The sequence below is a fragment of the Rhineura floridana genome, chromosome 2, assembly GCF_030035675.1.
Source record: "Rhineura floridana isolate rRhiFlo1 chromosome 2, rRhiFlo1.hap2, whole genome shotgun sequence".
Taxonomy (NCBI): Eukaryota; Metazoa; Chordata; class Lepidosauria; order Squamata; family Rhineuridae; genus Rhineura; species Rhineura floridana.
Window position 1 is genome coordinate 101,226,018 of NC_084481.1, and position 16,175 is coordinate 101,242,192.

At 42.6% G+C, this 16,175-nt stretch overlaps 1 protein-coding gene across 8 annotated transcripts in view; it reads left to right on the forward strand.

The window, feature by feature from the left end:
• DAGLA (diacylglycerol lipase alpha) overlaps positions 1–16,175 on the forward strand; it is a 167,516-nt gene that overhangs the window by 16,460 nt on the left and 134,881 nt on the right. For 4 of the 8 annotated variants that reach the window (XM_061609826.1, XM_061609829.1, XM_061609825.1 and 1 more), the window contains exon 1: positions 7,857–8,067. The exons of 1 other annotated variant lie outside the window; for it this stretch is intronic. The gene's annotated coding sequence lies outside the window, so the exon portion shown is untranslated. Of the gene's footprint in view, positions 1–7,856; positions 8,068–8,125; positions 8,169–8,414; positions 8,487–8,630; positions 8,713–16,175 lie in introns of those variants that run through there. 3 more of the 8 variants (XM_061609830.1, XM_061609828.1, XM_061609827.1) reach the window with 3 other exon arrangements.

Consider the following 16,175-nt stretch of genomic DNA (forward strand, 5'->3'; position numbering starts at 1 on the left):
TCTGTAATTGTAGAATAGTGATATGGTGCAGAACAGCCCCCCTGCCTTGTAGCTGATAATTTAAATTTCTTTTCAAAATTTTGATTTTGTAGTAGCAAAGGAGAGAAATATGTGCCAGGTCTGATGTTACCCTGGTTTACCAGAAGATGGTGCTGAAGAATAAATGTTCCTTTAAACGTTTTTATTCGAGTGGTGTGGGAGGTAGAACAAACAGGTAAAAAGCTGTCACTGGTTCAGTTTCTGCTAGTGAGAGAATGCAAGCCTTCAAGATTCACTGTGTTCCTCACATGCAATTCACAAGGCTCTGCAAGACTATTTGCAAACTTCATGCAAACCTTGTCAACAAACTAGTACCAACACTGCACAGCAAAAGAAGATAACAGCAACTACATTGTAAACTAGGCCCTCTTCTCCTTTCAGAGGCAGACAGAAATATAATCTCTAGCTTGTACTGACTCAGGCAAGGAAGGTCCTGCGAGATAGGCTCATTCTATAGCAGGGAACAGCAATAAGCTAACTTGTCTTGTTACTGAAACCAGCAAGGAATGCTCTCCCAGGTGATTTTATAGGACAGGGAGGTCTAGCCTTATTACAGGACTTGCTTTGTCTGATTGCTGTTGAATACGTCTTTTTTTTAAGTTGTCAAGACTGAAGCTCACTGCAGATCTCAAAAAAGAAGCCAGGGAATGTTGGGGATTCATCCTGTGCACTGCCATCAAGCGCTGACTAAAAGAGATTGCTATAGAGCAACCAGCCAGAACAGCAGGGAAACCTTTTAACAGCAATGAGTCACATGATCACTTTATAAAAGCTTTTAGGTCAGGACTCGCTAACCCCATTGCCTGCAGGTTTGGCACTTTTCCAGTACAGACTTTTAAGGACTGCAGGGTAATATTTATTTATTTATTTATTTATTGCACTTGTATACCGCCCCATAGCTGAAGCTCTCTGGGCGGTTTACAGCAATCAAAAAAATTAAAACAAATATACAATTTAAAACACATATTTTAAAAACAATTTAAAACACAATTTTAAAATTTAAAACAATATAAAAACAATTTGAAACACATGCTAAAATGCCTGGGAGAAGAGGAAAGTCTTCCCGAGCTCGACCATTGCTCCCTTTTAAGAGGTGGTTAACAGCGCCTCATCAGAAGAGGTTCTTTTCTGTAGTCTACCGTTCAGAGAAGATTGCTGTGTAATGATGTGGGCTACAACCTTCTTCATGGTGGAGCTTTATATATGAATGCCTTCCCCTTACAGGTGTAACTGGTGCCAATATTGTTATCATTTTGGTGCCAGGTCAAGACTGTGGGAGGTAGGCCAGTTGCTTGCCCTGAATAGAGTTGTACTCCCCCTGAAGGAGCAAGTATGTAGTTTGGGGGTACTCCCGGAACTATCATTGTCACATGAGACACAGGTGGCCCCAGTGGCTAGGAGTGCCTTTTATCAGTTTTGGCTTCTACACCAGGTATAGCTGTTCCTGAATAGGGACAATCTGACAACTGTAGTTCATGCATTGGTAACCTCAAGATTGAATTACCGCAACATGATCTGTGTGGGACTGCCCTTGGGTCTAGTCTGGAAGCTTCAGCTAGTGCAGCTGAAGTGCATTCTGCACTAGAATGTTGTGCCTAGACTGGTGATGGGAACAGACTATTGCCAACACATGACACAAGTGTTAAAAGACCAGCACTGGCATCCCATCTGCTACTGAGCCAAGTTCAAGGTTCTTGTACTAGTGTACAAATCCCTGAAGTACTTAGACACTGGATACCTTAAGGACTGCCTTACCTTCTGTCCCAGGTCAATCAATGAGATCATCTGGGGGAGTACTATTAGTGATCCCCCATGGACAAGAAGCACAACTCATGTGAACATGGAGTGGTGCCTTCAGTGCAGTGGTTCCAACTCTATGGAACTCCCTCCCATTAGAAATCAGGTAGGCACTCCCCCTGCTGAGTTTCAGACACTACGCTACAGCAGTTTTAATACAGGAGGCCTTTGCACCATGAATGCTGTTCCAGTGTTTTATCCTCTGATGTTTCAATTCATGTTGTAAATTTTTATATTGTATGTTTTTATTTTTAAGCTGCTTTGAAATCCTTGTAAGCCGCTTTGAAATCCAGATGTGAAAAGTGGGGTATGCATTTTAAAAATAAATAAATAAGATTAAGTCCAAGGTCACCGCCCTTCTCATTGGGGACTTGTTGTTGGTAGCTTGGAAATGCAGTTCTCATACCAAGGCCATCTGAGTTCATGTCTGATCAGCGATTTTGGACACAGCTCTTCTGGGTTCACATTCTATAGCTTTCAAAATGTGATAATTGCATGTTAAATAGCATTTTTTCCTTGCAAAAGAAAGAAAAGAAAAAGTCCAAAAAGAAACAATGTTAATAGTCCCCTTTGAGCAATGCTTGTAAGTTGTAAGATACAAAGGCTGATGTCCTCTGTACACTTACTCTGGATTTCATTTAAATCAATGGAACATTAAGTAAATGTGATTAGGTGTCATGGCCCCGTCAGAGGACTCCTCAGATGAGGACGACTCGGGAGTAACAACAGCAGACCCAGGAGCAGCAGGAGACACGGAGGAGCCTCCTGAGAATCCAGCTCCTTCTGCCCCTTAGCTGCAGAGCACCCCAGGGACAGCAGAGGCCCTGCAGCCAGACACAGACAGTGAGCAGGATACTCCCCCCTCACCTGCAGAACGTAGACAGCAGAAGGTCAGGCAGAAGAGAGGCAGGCCTGTCTCCTTAAGGCCCAAACGCTGAGGGCTCACACCTGCTGTCCATCCTGCTCTTTATAAGGCACACCTTGGCTGCAGCTTGTTGCTGACTGCAATGTCAGGCGTGGCTTTGTGTAGACCTAGTTTCCCTGCAGCATCTCTTTGACTGACCTCCTTGGCAATTGATCCCGGACCTCCACTGACCTCGCTTCTGGACTTCTGACTCGGCAAGTACGCTTCGGATAGGCCTGGCAGATTTACAACCCGACTGCTGGCTAAGGACTTTCCTTCCCTGCCAAAGACCCAGGAATTTCCAGCCCCCCCCCCAGACACTGCTGATGCAGTGTAGAGCTGACAGTAGGGCTGGGTTGTGATGCTGCATAGAGGCCTAACATATACAAACAAGCCACCAAGAAGCCTGGAATCTCCTAAAAAGAATTCCGTTTGCTGACTCAGTGCATGATTTTGTATAATGTACTGTAGTATTTTTATTTAATGATACCTGCAACAGAGGCATATATGATCAGTTAAGTGCTGCTTAGTGAAAGGACCCTATCCTTAAGGAACCAGCCAAGAAAAGTTGTACTACACTGTGCAGTAAAAGGCACTGCTAGCATCTAGCAGTTAATAGTTTGTTTATTCCTTATTTATCCTTTATGTGGGGATGTACATAGCACTTTATAAGGTAAACAAAAAGGTCAGGTCCCTGCCCAAGGAACATACAATCTAAATGATCTATTTATTTATTTATTTATCAGTTGCTTAACACCGAAGGTCCCTGAAAGACTTACATAATGTGAAAAACACACAAATAAAACACATGATAAAAACATAACAATAAACAACAAAACAATAGCAATACCACCCCCACACAGCCACAGAAGGTTTGGCAGCATATTAAAAACAAAACATTATCTCAATCTATCAAATGCCTGGGAGAAAAGGTACATCTTTACCTGGCGGTGAAAAGATCACAATGATGGTGCCAGGCGGACCTCACTGGGGAGCATAAATCTCAAAAAAAGGAGAGACTGTGGAGAGAGGAGAAGGGCAAGAAGACAGATCATGGAAAATATACTTTGGCTTAATGTCTCTAGGAAGTGAAGGTTAAGAGGTTGGGCTAAAGTCTTCATGGAAAATGTGTGTTTTGAGGAGAGATTTTTGGGGGTATCTGGTTTGGGGCAACTCATTCATCAGGGATGTTAATTGGACTGGTTAATCCTATGGTCTCTCACCACATTGGCAGGTCACTTACATAAGGGCATCTTAGATATACACTTGGGAGAGGAAGGGGAGAGGGCGGGCCACACCCATTTTCTCTATGTTCCCAAATTCAAACTGGAAAGCCTTCTAGGTTTCCCTCCCTGCCTCCTCTCCAAACTCTGATGGGTACTACCTTCCAAAGACTAGAGAAGGATTCTAGGGCAGTTGTTCCCAAACATAGACCACTTGAAAATTGCTGTTGGTCTTGGATGCCAACTTAATGATTTTTCTGCCTCTTGTAGCAACTGTAATGTGCTGTATGATTAATTGTATCTGTATGGCTTCTTTTATTTCTTATATTGTATTTTATTGTATTACAATTTGCATTCCATAGAAGTAAAATGGCAATACAATAAAATATAATATAAAAAATAAAAGCAATGCAAATACAATTTAAAATCAATATTAATGTTTAATATGGACATGCCATGCAGCACCTGAATGAGGCTCGTGGACTATTGGTGTTCCAGAGACCACAGTTTGGGGACCTCTGTTCTAGGGCATTAATTATCACTTAGGTCCTTTTATTGAACCTCTGATTACCCACCTGGTTAGTCAACTATAGTGACAGGCCCATGCACATTAATCAAGATACCCAAATTCATAATATGTTCTTCAAAGAAAATGATTCCACTGCCTTTCTTTTGTCATTATCAACTAATAAAAGATGTATCTTGCTGTAAAAATGCTTTCCCCTTTATTCAATTAAACACCTTATGTTTTAGCCTGTACATCCAGATAGTAGCTTCTTTAATTTAGCTCAAACTGTATCTGAAAGTGGGGAGGGCAAAGTATCTCAACAAACAGGTACCAAACAGAATGAGGGAGAAGGGTTGCTAAGTAAACAACTTGTTTCTAGAGTGCTGGCTGTAGTGTATTGTATGTTTTGTCTGTTATCTACATCATTTCTCTTGCAAAAGTGTCACAAAAATGAATTCACTTACACCTTTGGGAAGATAAGACCAAGGACAAGCATTTAATATGCATGTCCCTGACTAGAAGCTAGTTTTCCTGGGTGGTCAGTCTGAAAAGCAATAGAGAGATGGTGGTCCAATTCTTCAACCCTCACCCCCTGAAATGCATGGCCAGCATGTTCTATTGCAAAATGTGCCTCTTTTTCTTGATGGCTGGCAACCTGAGGGGCCAGCTGGCACTGGCAATTCTCAGGGGTATGGATTTGGCTCAGGAGTGCCGAGTTACTGATCCTTTTCTGTCCATGCCCCAGCAGCTTATCTAAACTATTGCATTTTTGTGGGCTTTGCGTGTTCTGGGCCTATACAATACTCACTGATTACAACTGACTGGTGCTGATAGAAGGCACTGACATATACAAGCTAGCTGTCTAATGGCTACAGAAATTTACCAGCATAAAATAGACACAGAGTGCCCAATGTTGTGCAACATTTATTGAAATTATTCCACCAGACATAGATGGAATGGAAATATTCAGACAATATAGCACAGCACAAATTCATATTATTCTTGTAGGAAGTGGATATAAAAGTGCTTGCTACTGGATAGAATAAACATTTCTTGCGTGATGTCACACCTCTCTACTGTTAAAAGTGAACAATTAAAGGAGTATTTTTTGTAGCTCAAGCCTGTACTGTTAAAACTAGTTACTCTCCTGAGTTTTCATCATAAACTTCTTGTGGACAATTGCATGAACATTTTATTTTGCTGATATGACTTATCCTTTTATTTAAAGACTTCTAAAGACTTATAAAAGGCAAGCCTTCCAAAATCTTTCATTGCTGATTTGTGCAGCTCTTGGCTCTCCTTTTCTTGGCCTTGCCATCTATACAGCCTAAGGGACTCACATTTTCTACAGAAATTAACAGAGGTTGAGCATGTACAACTGTATTCAGAATTTCTGCACCATGTTTACTGGCACGGCAGCAGTGGTTATAACTGTGGTTTTAACAGTGGTTATAACAGTGGTTTTCAACCTTTTTGGGTGTGTGTGTTGAGGATCCCCTCTGCAATGGGACCACAATCCTCCTTGCCTTCCCAGTAAAAAAAACTGATGGTAATAAGTAATTTCTGTAACAATTACAAAACTCAGAGACAAATAATTGCAGTAAATAATTATGCCTTGGATTATTGTTTAAGGTGATTGGACAATAAGTGGGAGGGCCAGCGAGCTTGCCACAAGAGGGGATAGTAAGTGCCTAAGGTAGGAGGTTGTGCAGTTTTGCGTAACCTTTGGGGGATACTTATGGAAGCTGAGGCTTCCACTGAACTCTGGTTGAAAAATACTGTTCTAGAAAAAGAAAGTAAATATTTGTGAATCTTTCAGGAGGTTGCTAACTATTTTTGGGTCTGGATCCAAAGAGACTAATGGAATATGCACACACTCATTGGGATTTCCCAGTTTTCTCCTTTTAATTTTTTAAAATTGCAACTCCCTGCATTACATTTATTTATTTATTTATTTATTTATTTATTGTCATGAAATTTAATGGCCTTTCAGGATAAACGATCCTCCTAGCAGTCAGTAAAACACTGTAATAAGATTACACAAAAATAACAAAAACATTATAATGTTGAAACAACAGCAGCAAATAAATAAATCAGATGAAATACTCAAAATATGGCAGCATCAGAGAAAATATGAATATTTAAACAGGAGCTGCAGATAACACAATCAAAATGCTTGCACCATAAATCATCCATAAGTTTGCTGGAATAAAAATGCATCTAAAGGCCTGGACAGATACAGATAAGCGCAGGCAGCCCTTCAGATAGCCTGGGCTCAAACTTTTTAGAACTTTAAAGGTTAATACCAGTACCTGAAGCTGAGCTCAGAAATGATAGGGAGCAGATGTAACTGATGCAGAACAGGTGTAATGTGACAATAACACTTGGCTCATTTATGTGTTCTTGCTGCCAAATTTCTGCACCAATTGAACCTTCTGTGCTGCATTATTATTTATTATTTTGTCAAGTTGCTTTGAGACATTTGTTTGTAAACAGCAACTGATAAATGAAATAAACAACAATCTGTATGGGCAGTCCCATGTATACAGCACGTTACAGTGATCCAACCTGGACTGCAACCAATGCATGTGTCACAGATGGAAGCACTGGATCACTGATGTTGTTTGGGGAGCAGCTTGCAGGGCAGGAAGTTTTGATCAGAAGTGCAGATAAAAGTGAAGCAGAACAAGTGTGTGGAAGCTCCTTGGGCAGTGTTTTCTTAGATCCTGGCTCACTAGTGTAGCTCCTTGTTCCTTATTTCACAGACACACCTGATGACGTAATGTGTCTATATAGTTTTCAGTCAAGTTTGCAAACTCATGGCTCAAGAAACGAAAAATGTAGTGGATTATTTCACATTAGCAAAGGGCAAATTTCACTGCATTCTTTATGATCCTTCTGCTCCTTATTATTGTGCAAACGGCCTCCTCCATGAAAGAAAACGCTAAATGCACAAGTCTGCTACTGCAACTCTCCACCCTTCTTTTACTGTATTGCTTAATTTATGACAGGACTGCATAGTGAAATCTGCTTTTCATATCAGAGCTGACGTCCAGCTGATGTGAATTAATAGTAAAGTTTCTAAGCATGTGTAGAGTGCCTTTCCTTCCCCATTGAGTAACTACTGGTCTCCCCCCCCCTTTTTTAATTTTTTTATTGAGCAGCAGGGATTCCTTTCAGGGGAGAAGGCATGGATTCCAGATGGGCTTGAACATGGAAAAGAAAACCCTCCTTTTAGATATTAAGCACTGAAAGATTCTTTTTCCCCTCGTCATCATCTCAGGAGCCTTCCATTTTTTTGCCCCGAGGTACATGCAATTAGGCGCTCCCTTTCTCTCGCGAGGCCTCCTCTTTTTTGCCAGTTCTAGTCAGGCTAACACTTCCTGACAGCAGAGGGCGCTTCAAGGCTCAGCTGTCGCTATAGTTACCGCTGGGTGCGTAGCGGGGCTTACGAAGCTGACGCAGTGGGCGGCCCTGACACGGGCGGAGGCGGCATTGGAGAATTGGGAAGCTAGCGAGCCGCGGGATGGAGGCAGCGGCGGCGGCGGCGGCGGCTTTGGCCCGGTGGCGGCGGCGCCGGAGACGGCGGCAAAAGGGTGAGTGGCTGCGATGACGCGCCTTACTCGGGAGCTGAGAGGCGAAGGGGATGCCAGCAGGTGGGACTCAAGGGAAGGCGGATTGCCCCCTGTCGCCGCGGGTGAGGAGTGACGGCGCGCCCCTGGTACGGGGGGGGACAGTCGGGGCCGGAGGCGACCTCCTTATTCTTTCGCGGGAAGGGACGTGGTGCCTTTCCCCCGGGAGCCAAAAGGCGCCCTTGCCCTGGTATATAGCAACGCGGCTGGCTGTGGGTGCCTTTCTTTTTCTCCCCAACCCCCTTCCACAGCACCGCTGCCAGAGGTGGAGGGCCCAGTTGCCATGGTGAACGGGGAAGCATCCCCTCCCCCCTCCCCCAGTGCTACTCCGCCGGCGTGGGAGCTGGTCGGGAAAGAAGCAGCGAGCCCTCCTGCCCTGGAAGGTGCCCGCTGCTGCTGAGAACGGTCTCCCCTTTCCTCAGCCCCGATAACCTGGTCTGGGAGGGATTGTGTGGGGTACTCTGCGGCTTGGAGCGGAGGGAGGAAACAGGGCGCGGAGGCGGGAGGCGGCGGAAGCGCATCCACGGACGGCTCGTGGCAATGGCTTTTCATGTGGCCTGGGGTGCCTTCTCCCTTTCTCGCCCTCCCAGCACCCTGTTCCACAGCTAGGTAGGGTGGATTTGTTGCCGGACTGTGTGTGGGGAAACTGAGCCGGGGTTTGAGCTGTTTTGTAGCAGGCCTAGACTGCTGTTGTCCGCGTGCGTGTAAAAGAAGGAATTTGTGGCCTTTGGTTAAGGATTCTTATAACGACCCGTTTTTGCTGAGTTTAATCTGGACCCTCGCCCTATCCCCGCCGTGGTTTATGCTAACAGATCTGTGTGTGCTCGTGCTGTCTCTTCGTGGAGTTGGAGGCTTGAAGCTACTTCCTTAATATATTCTGGTGTTTCTGACTTGTATTGCAGAAGAAAGTCGTTTGTGTTTGTATGTACATTATGGGAACTGGAGTTGTATTAATAAACATTTACTTGGCAGCAAAAGGGGTGGGGGAGGGAGAAATTTATATTTTATCTGGGAATGGGTTGTCTCCACAAGATAATATAATTGGGGTCTGAATATCCAGCAGTGTTATCACTGAGTGCAAACAACTGAACAACCGAAACAACTTAAATTACATTGAAATGTAATAAGACATTCTAATATGCAGTGTGATCCTATGTATGTTTACTCAGAAGTCCTTTTGAGTTCAGTGGACGCTTCTGTGTGTGCATAGAATTGCAGCCTTAGTTTCATTGGAGTTTAAGCATGTCTCATTTTTACAGGCCAGTGCAGTAGACTGGATTATTAGATTATTAGTTTTGGTTTAATTCAGTTTAGTAAACGTGAATTTCAACTCACAACCAATGAAAGCCCTCAAGTGACTTACAGAACAAGAAATAAAACACAATTGTGTGTATGAAACAGTAAAATACAAGCATACTACAGTATTCATCCAAAATATTATCTAAAAAAAAATCTTCATGTAAATAGAATTAATAGCAAACAACCACCAAAAGCCAGGTCACTAGAACTGTCCAAACGCCTGGGAAAATAAATATGACTTTGCCTGATGTTGAAAAGGATGATGGTGTCAGCACCAGGCAAGCTTCCCTGAAGAAGGTACTCCATAATTTGGAGGCTACCACAGAGAAGGCCTGTTCTCTTGTTGCCACCCTCTGCACATCTCTTGGAGGGAGCACACGGACAAGAGCCTCAGATTTATTTATTTATATTTGTATCCTACCTTTCCTCTATGGAGCTCAGGGTGACATATATGCTCCTTTTTACCCTCACAGCAACTCTGTGAGGTAGGTTAGGCTGGGAGACTGTGATTTGCCCAAGATTATCCAGTAAGTTTCATGGCTGAATGGGGATTTGAACCCTGGTTTTCCTGGTCCTAGTCTAGCTTTATTACCCAGAGTCCTTATTGCCTAGATGTCATATGCTGAGTTAGGAATAAGAGAAATTTAGGAAAAGATTGTCTCAGAGGACTTATAGTTTAGGTAGACACAGACAAAACTGGTAAATGGGAATCAAGGAATAAGCCAGTAGCCAGGTTGCAGCTATGGGTAGAGAGACACTTACTGTTCTGCCAGTTCCAGTGCATCTCCATCTCTCTTTTCTGAAAATAGGCACATGAAGCTAGTCAAAAACCCTGCCCCTTTTTACTGTAAAATCTGGTGAGATCAGCTTGAGGGCGTTTTTTTTAAAAAAATAGCTTCAAAGAGATTTTGCAATTGATTGACAGAACAACCTGTTCCCCCTCCAGGTGAGGCCAATGGAAACGCTTTGCTGTAGGCGACTAGTGTGTTCACAGCCCTAGTGTATATTTCTGCACCTTTGGTGTGCACTTTATTGGGTACTTGAGGGGTATTTTATATTAATCTTACATGTTTTTATTAAAAGAAAAAGCCAATGATGATATCGTGGATCTGTGAAGGATGCCTGTGGGAAGAATGGTTACATGGTAAATATGTTGAAGAGTTTGGAGTACAGTTTTAATGGGTGGATTTCTAATTCAGTGCACTGGATTATTCCATTTCTTTGCTTGATGTTCAGTGGTATTCTCAGATAAAACAGTGCTGCTCACAATGAAAATAGATAACAGAGCCACTTTCTAGCAGTGTAAATGGCCAACACTGGATGTACTGGTGATTTTATGAGATTAATTTCTGGGATCAAGTGCCCCTCTCCCCCTCGTTTGATGACCCGGAACAATTGATTAATTCTGTGCTGTTTCTACCAAACGGTGGCTAAACAGAACAGGTCATGAAATTCAATATTATGATGAATAATTGAGAATATTATGAGCACGGTGTGTGCTATGGAACCAGGGCTCACAAACTTTATGATTCAGGAATGTACATTTTGTTTCATTCATCTGCTACAAAGACATCCTCGTGATGAAAATGATCTTAGTGGAGCAGATTATTTTTGCCTTCTTTAAGCAGAGAGGTCATGTCTCTAAAGATTGCATTGCATATTATGCAATCAGACTAATTAACATTAGTTGGTACTTATAAATTTTGTCTGTGCTCCATCTGTAAAGTAGTACAGATAAGCTCCATGCACACTGCCAATCGCTTTTTATGGTGTGGGTGGGAACTTCTGCTAAAGGTGAGCTGGGAAGACAGAGGCCTATCAGTTTTTCTCTTCCTTTTCATAGAATCATAGAGTTGGAAGGGGCCTTGTAGGCCATCGAGTCCAACCCCCTGCTCACAGCAGGAAATCCACAGCTAGAGCATCTCCCGCAGATAGCTGTCCAGCCTCTGCTTGAAGACATCCAGCGAAGGGGATCCCACCAGCTCCCTAGGCAGTTGGTTCCATTGCCAAACTGCCCTTACTGTCAAGAAGTTCCTTCTAATGTCCATAGAAGTTCACTCATATTGTAGAGGGAAACTGTATTCAGCACTGGTGGTGAAGCTACAGCTGATAAATCCATAAAATGGTCTTGGTAGTGGTTTTGTTGTATTCTCTCTGCAAGCTGTCATATACTCTGAAATTCAGGGTCCTCGATGTGCTGAAGTGCATTTCATTTAGAGTTCCTTACTTCTATGTTATACTTTTAAAAGCTGTTAAGCTTTTAATTTTTAATTTCTAATTTTTAGGATTCTGATTATGTTCATATGGAATGTGTTTGGTTGTAAGTCGCCCAGAGTGGCAGATTAACCTCTGCCAGATGGGCGTCTAACAAATCTCATAAATAAATAAATACTGTGATGTAAGTAGAAAGAGTTGCTTCAGAGATCCAGTTGGTCTTCTTTATCAGAGCTCCTCCCTTTCTTTCTCTAACCATGCCTATTTAGCAATGCCCCATCATATCTTTGATTATATGCTTTTTTAAAAAGAAAATGACAATTTACACATTTCAGTCTTCAAAAGTAAATGGTGCCACACATTGCCCCAAATTGTGCCATTACTGGGGTTTAATCTGTTCTGGGCCTCAGCACTGTAATAATCTGTTTTCAGTACTGTGGCTAAGCCCTGGAATATATGAAATAATAAATAAAAGTGCTTCTGAACATGTTATTTTAAATTAGTATTAAGACGCTGCAGTGTGTTCACACACTTAGAATTGAGGAGCGAAGGATTCCAGAGCAAATGCCATAACTCCCATGCAGGCCCTGGCCCTGTATCCACTCAGTCATCTAATTAGAGGATTATGGGGGTGTGACAGTGTGAATATTGCTGCAGAGACTGGTCTGCAATATGAGTTGGGCTCAGTGTGAAAAATGGCACTGCTGTTAAAGTTCAAAAGTATTTGAAACATTTAGAACTCATCGTTCTAATGTTGCCAGTATGACACATGTTGGCACAGTAGAACCACTGAGGCTTCCCTGTGGCACCAGTAAAGCCTCTGAGTGCCCCCCTCACTTCCCTTTCATCATGAAGTGACTTCCTCTCCCCCCTTGAAAAGTACATAGAGCTGAAGGAGGATAATGCAAGAATGACAACCCTTTCTAACTTCCTTTTTCACTTCTATGTGCTTTTCAAGGCGTAGATCAGCACTTGTGCAGTTGAACACAAACAGAATGACTGAGAGGCTAGGAGGGAAAGGGGAGACTAGGGGGATGGAAATGTAGTGGCCAGAGAGTAGAAAGTGGGGTACCGCAAGAGTCAGAGGAGAGAGAGAATGGAGTGCAAGCGATAAAGACAAAGAATGTAGAAAGAAGGTGCATGCTTATACAATTTCCATAGTGGTTTAACATTCAGGCCCTCTTCCCGGAAAACTCTGGAAATTGTAGCTCTGTGGGGGGAATAGGAGTCTCCTAACAACTCTCAGCACCCTTCACACCTTGGATTCTTTGGGGGAAGCCATGACTGTTTAAAGTGGAATAATAGTAGAATAAATGTATGGTGTGAATGTGGCCTCAATGTGGAATCGGATGTGAGGAGGCCAATTTCAGTCATTGCTCAGTCTCAGTTGCAAGGTGGTCTTGGACTGTCTTATCTGCCAGCCTAGCCAGCTTCATCAGGTTGTTGTGAGAATAAAATGAGATAATCCCTTATAAATTACCCTGAGCTCTCTTGAGGAAGGGTGGGACACAAATGTTCCAAAAGTACTCCAAATGGGGAAGTCTGGGGGTAGGAAGAGATGCTCAGTGACCACAGTGGTTACACCAAAATATGTAAAGGCAGTTGCAGAAGTGGCACAGAAGCAGAAGTGGCATAACGGGAATGTGGTGGAATGGAGAAAACCAGTGGGACACTGTTATCCCTGGATATTAACTATATTGAAGGAACAGGGAAGGACGTATTGGACGCATTGTAGCTATATATGTGGAAGAGGGCATCAGACCCAGCAATCTAGAAACCTCAAAAAGGGCAGACTCCGCAGAAGTTTTGTGGCTGGTGATACTGGGGCCCAAGGGTAATTTAGTACTGAGGACATTCTATCACCCCCCGATCAAAATGCTGAAGGAGATCTTGAGATGAAAAATGAAACTGAGGAAGCATCCAGACTAGAAAATACTGTGATAATGGGTGACTTCGTTTGGTATTTTAAATATATGTGTGAAATATGAATAGTTTTGTGGTCCTATTTCTTAGCAGAGATATGAATGCAAGCAGCGGGATGAGAATCAACCAGTCCATCCTTTCCCTCAGACACAAATAATTACAGACATAATCTTCTTAAGTAAAAGATAAAGAATGTTTACTCATGACCTTTCATATGTTCAGGAAACATAGGCTCTAGCTTAGATGAAATGAAAGGAGTCTCAGACCATAATAATGGTCATCTTGGGGAGGAGCATGCACATGCTTCACTCTGCTGAGGCTTAATGGAGAATATGCAAGAATCCCAGACAAAGGAGGAGAAAGAGAAAGCCAGGTAACCCCACCCTTTAGGAAGCTACATCACTGGTAAACAGGCACATGGGATATTTCCCAAATATCTCTTAAAGGGAACATGCAAGTTTGCTTATTCTAACAACTTCAACTACCCTGACATAGACTGACTACATATGTGTTCCAGTCACAACAAAGAGGTAACATTTCTAGATACCCAAAATGACAGTGCCCTAGAACAGTTGGTCATGGAATCAACCAAAGGGGTGGCAATCCTGGACTTAAAACTTAAATGTGGCACTCAGGACCTTGTGCAAGATGTAAGTGTTGATGAACCAATTGGGAGCAGTGACCATAGTACTATTAAATTAAACAAACATATAAATAACCAATTACCAAGAAAATCCGACATGGTCACACTGACCTCAAAAGAGGACATTTCTTAAAAATGAAGGGATTGATAAAGAGCAAATTAAAAGGCAAAGTCAGGAGGGCCACATCACTCCAAAATGCTTGGGACCTGTTTAAAAACACAATATTAGAAGCTCAACTGGAGTGTATGCCACATAAAGGTACCACCAGGGCCAGGAGGATGCCAATATGGTTAATAAGCAGAGTCAAAGATTCTATTAGCTGCAAGAAGGCTTCCTTCAAAAAAAGGAAAGCCTTGTCCAAATGAGGAGAATATAAAGGAACACAAACTTTGGCCAAAAAAATGCAAGAAGACTTGAGGGATGCTAAAAAAGAATTCAAAGAACATCTTTCTAAAATCGTAAACACAACCAACAAAAAATTCTTTAAATACATCCAAAGCAGGGACCATCTAGGGTGGTGGTTGGACTCCTGGTGACCAGGGAGTCCAAGGTGTGCTAAAGCAGGATAAGGAGATTGCAGAGAAGCTAAATGAATTCTTTGCATCTGTGTTCATAGTGGAAGATATAAATAACTAAGTATGGTGTTTGCAAGGTAAGTCCTGTCTCACTTAACCTATTAGAGTTCTTTGAGAGTGTCACTTAGTATATATATAGAGGTCATCCAGTTGACATAGTGTACTTGGATTTTCAAAAAGCTTTGACAAGGTATCTCACTTGTTCATAAACGATCTAGAGGTAGGGGTGAGCAGTGAGGCGGCCAAGTTTGGTGATGATACTAAATTGTTCAGCATTATTAATAAGGGATTGGGAAGATCTCCAAAAGGACTGTGAGAGCCAGTGTGGTGTAGTGGTTAAGGTGCTGGACTATGACCTGGGAGACTAGGGTTCGAATCCCCACACAGCCATGAAGCTCAGCCTCAGAGGGAGGCAATGGTAAACCGCCTCTGAATACCGCTTACCATGAAAACCCTATTCATAGGGTCGTCATAAGTTGGGATCGACTTGAAGGCATTCCATTTCCATTTTTTCCAAAAGGACCTCTCCAAACTGAGTGAAAGGGAGGTAAAATGGCAAATTCAATCCAATGTAAACAAGTGTAAAGTTATGCATATTGGAGCAACAACATATACACTCATTGAGTCTGAACTGGCAGTGACTAACTAGGTATGAGATCTTGGGGTCGTAATGGGAGGAGGTTGACCCAGCGTGCTGCAGCTGTGAAAAAGGCAAATTCCATGCTAGGGACCATCAGGAAAGTAATTGAAAATAAAACTGCCAATATATAATGCCACCGTACAAATCTATATTGCGGCCACATTTGGAATACTGTGTACAGTTCTGGTCGCCTCACCTCAAAAGGAATATTCTAGAGTTGGAAAAGGTTCAGAAAAGGGCAATCAAAGTGCTCAAGGGATGTAGTGACTTTCCTATGAGGAAAGGTTGCAGCATTTGAGGCTTTTTAGTTTAGAGAAAAGGTGAGTAAGAGGTGTATAAAATTATGCATGGCATGGAGAAAGTGAATAGAGAAACGTTTTTCTCCCTCTGATAATACTAGAATTGTGGACATCCAATAAAGCTGAACATTGGAAGATTCAGGACAGACAAAAAAAAAAGAACTTCTTCACACAGAGCATAGTTAAACTATGGAATTTGCTCCCACAAGAGGCAGTGATGGCCACCAGCTTGGATGACTTTACAAGAGGATTAGACAAATTCATGGAGGATAAAGGTTATCAGTGGCTACTAGCTATGATGGCTATGCTCTGCATACATAGTCGGAGGCAGTATGCTTCTGAATACCAGTTGCTGGAAACTGCAGGAAGGGAGAGTACTCTTGCCACTGTGACAACAGGATGCTGGACTAGATGGGCCATTGGTCTGATCCAGCAGGCTCTTTTGTTCTTATAGCTATCAGGTTTCTTGGGTCGTTTT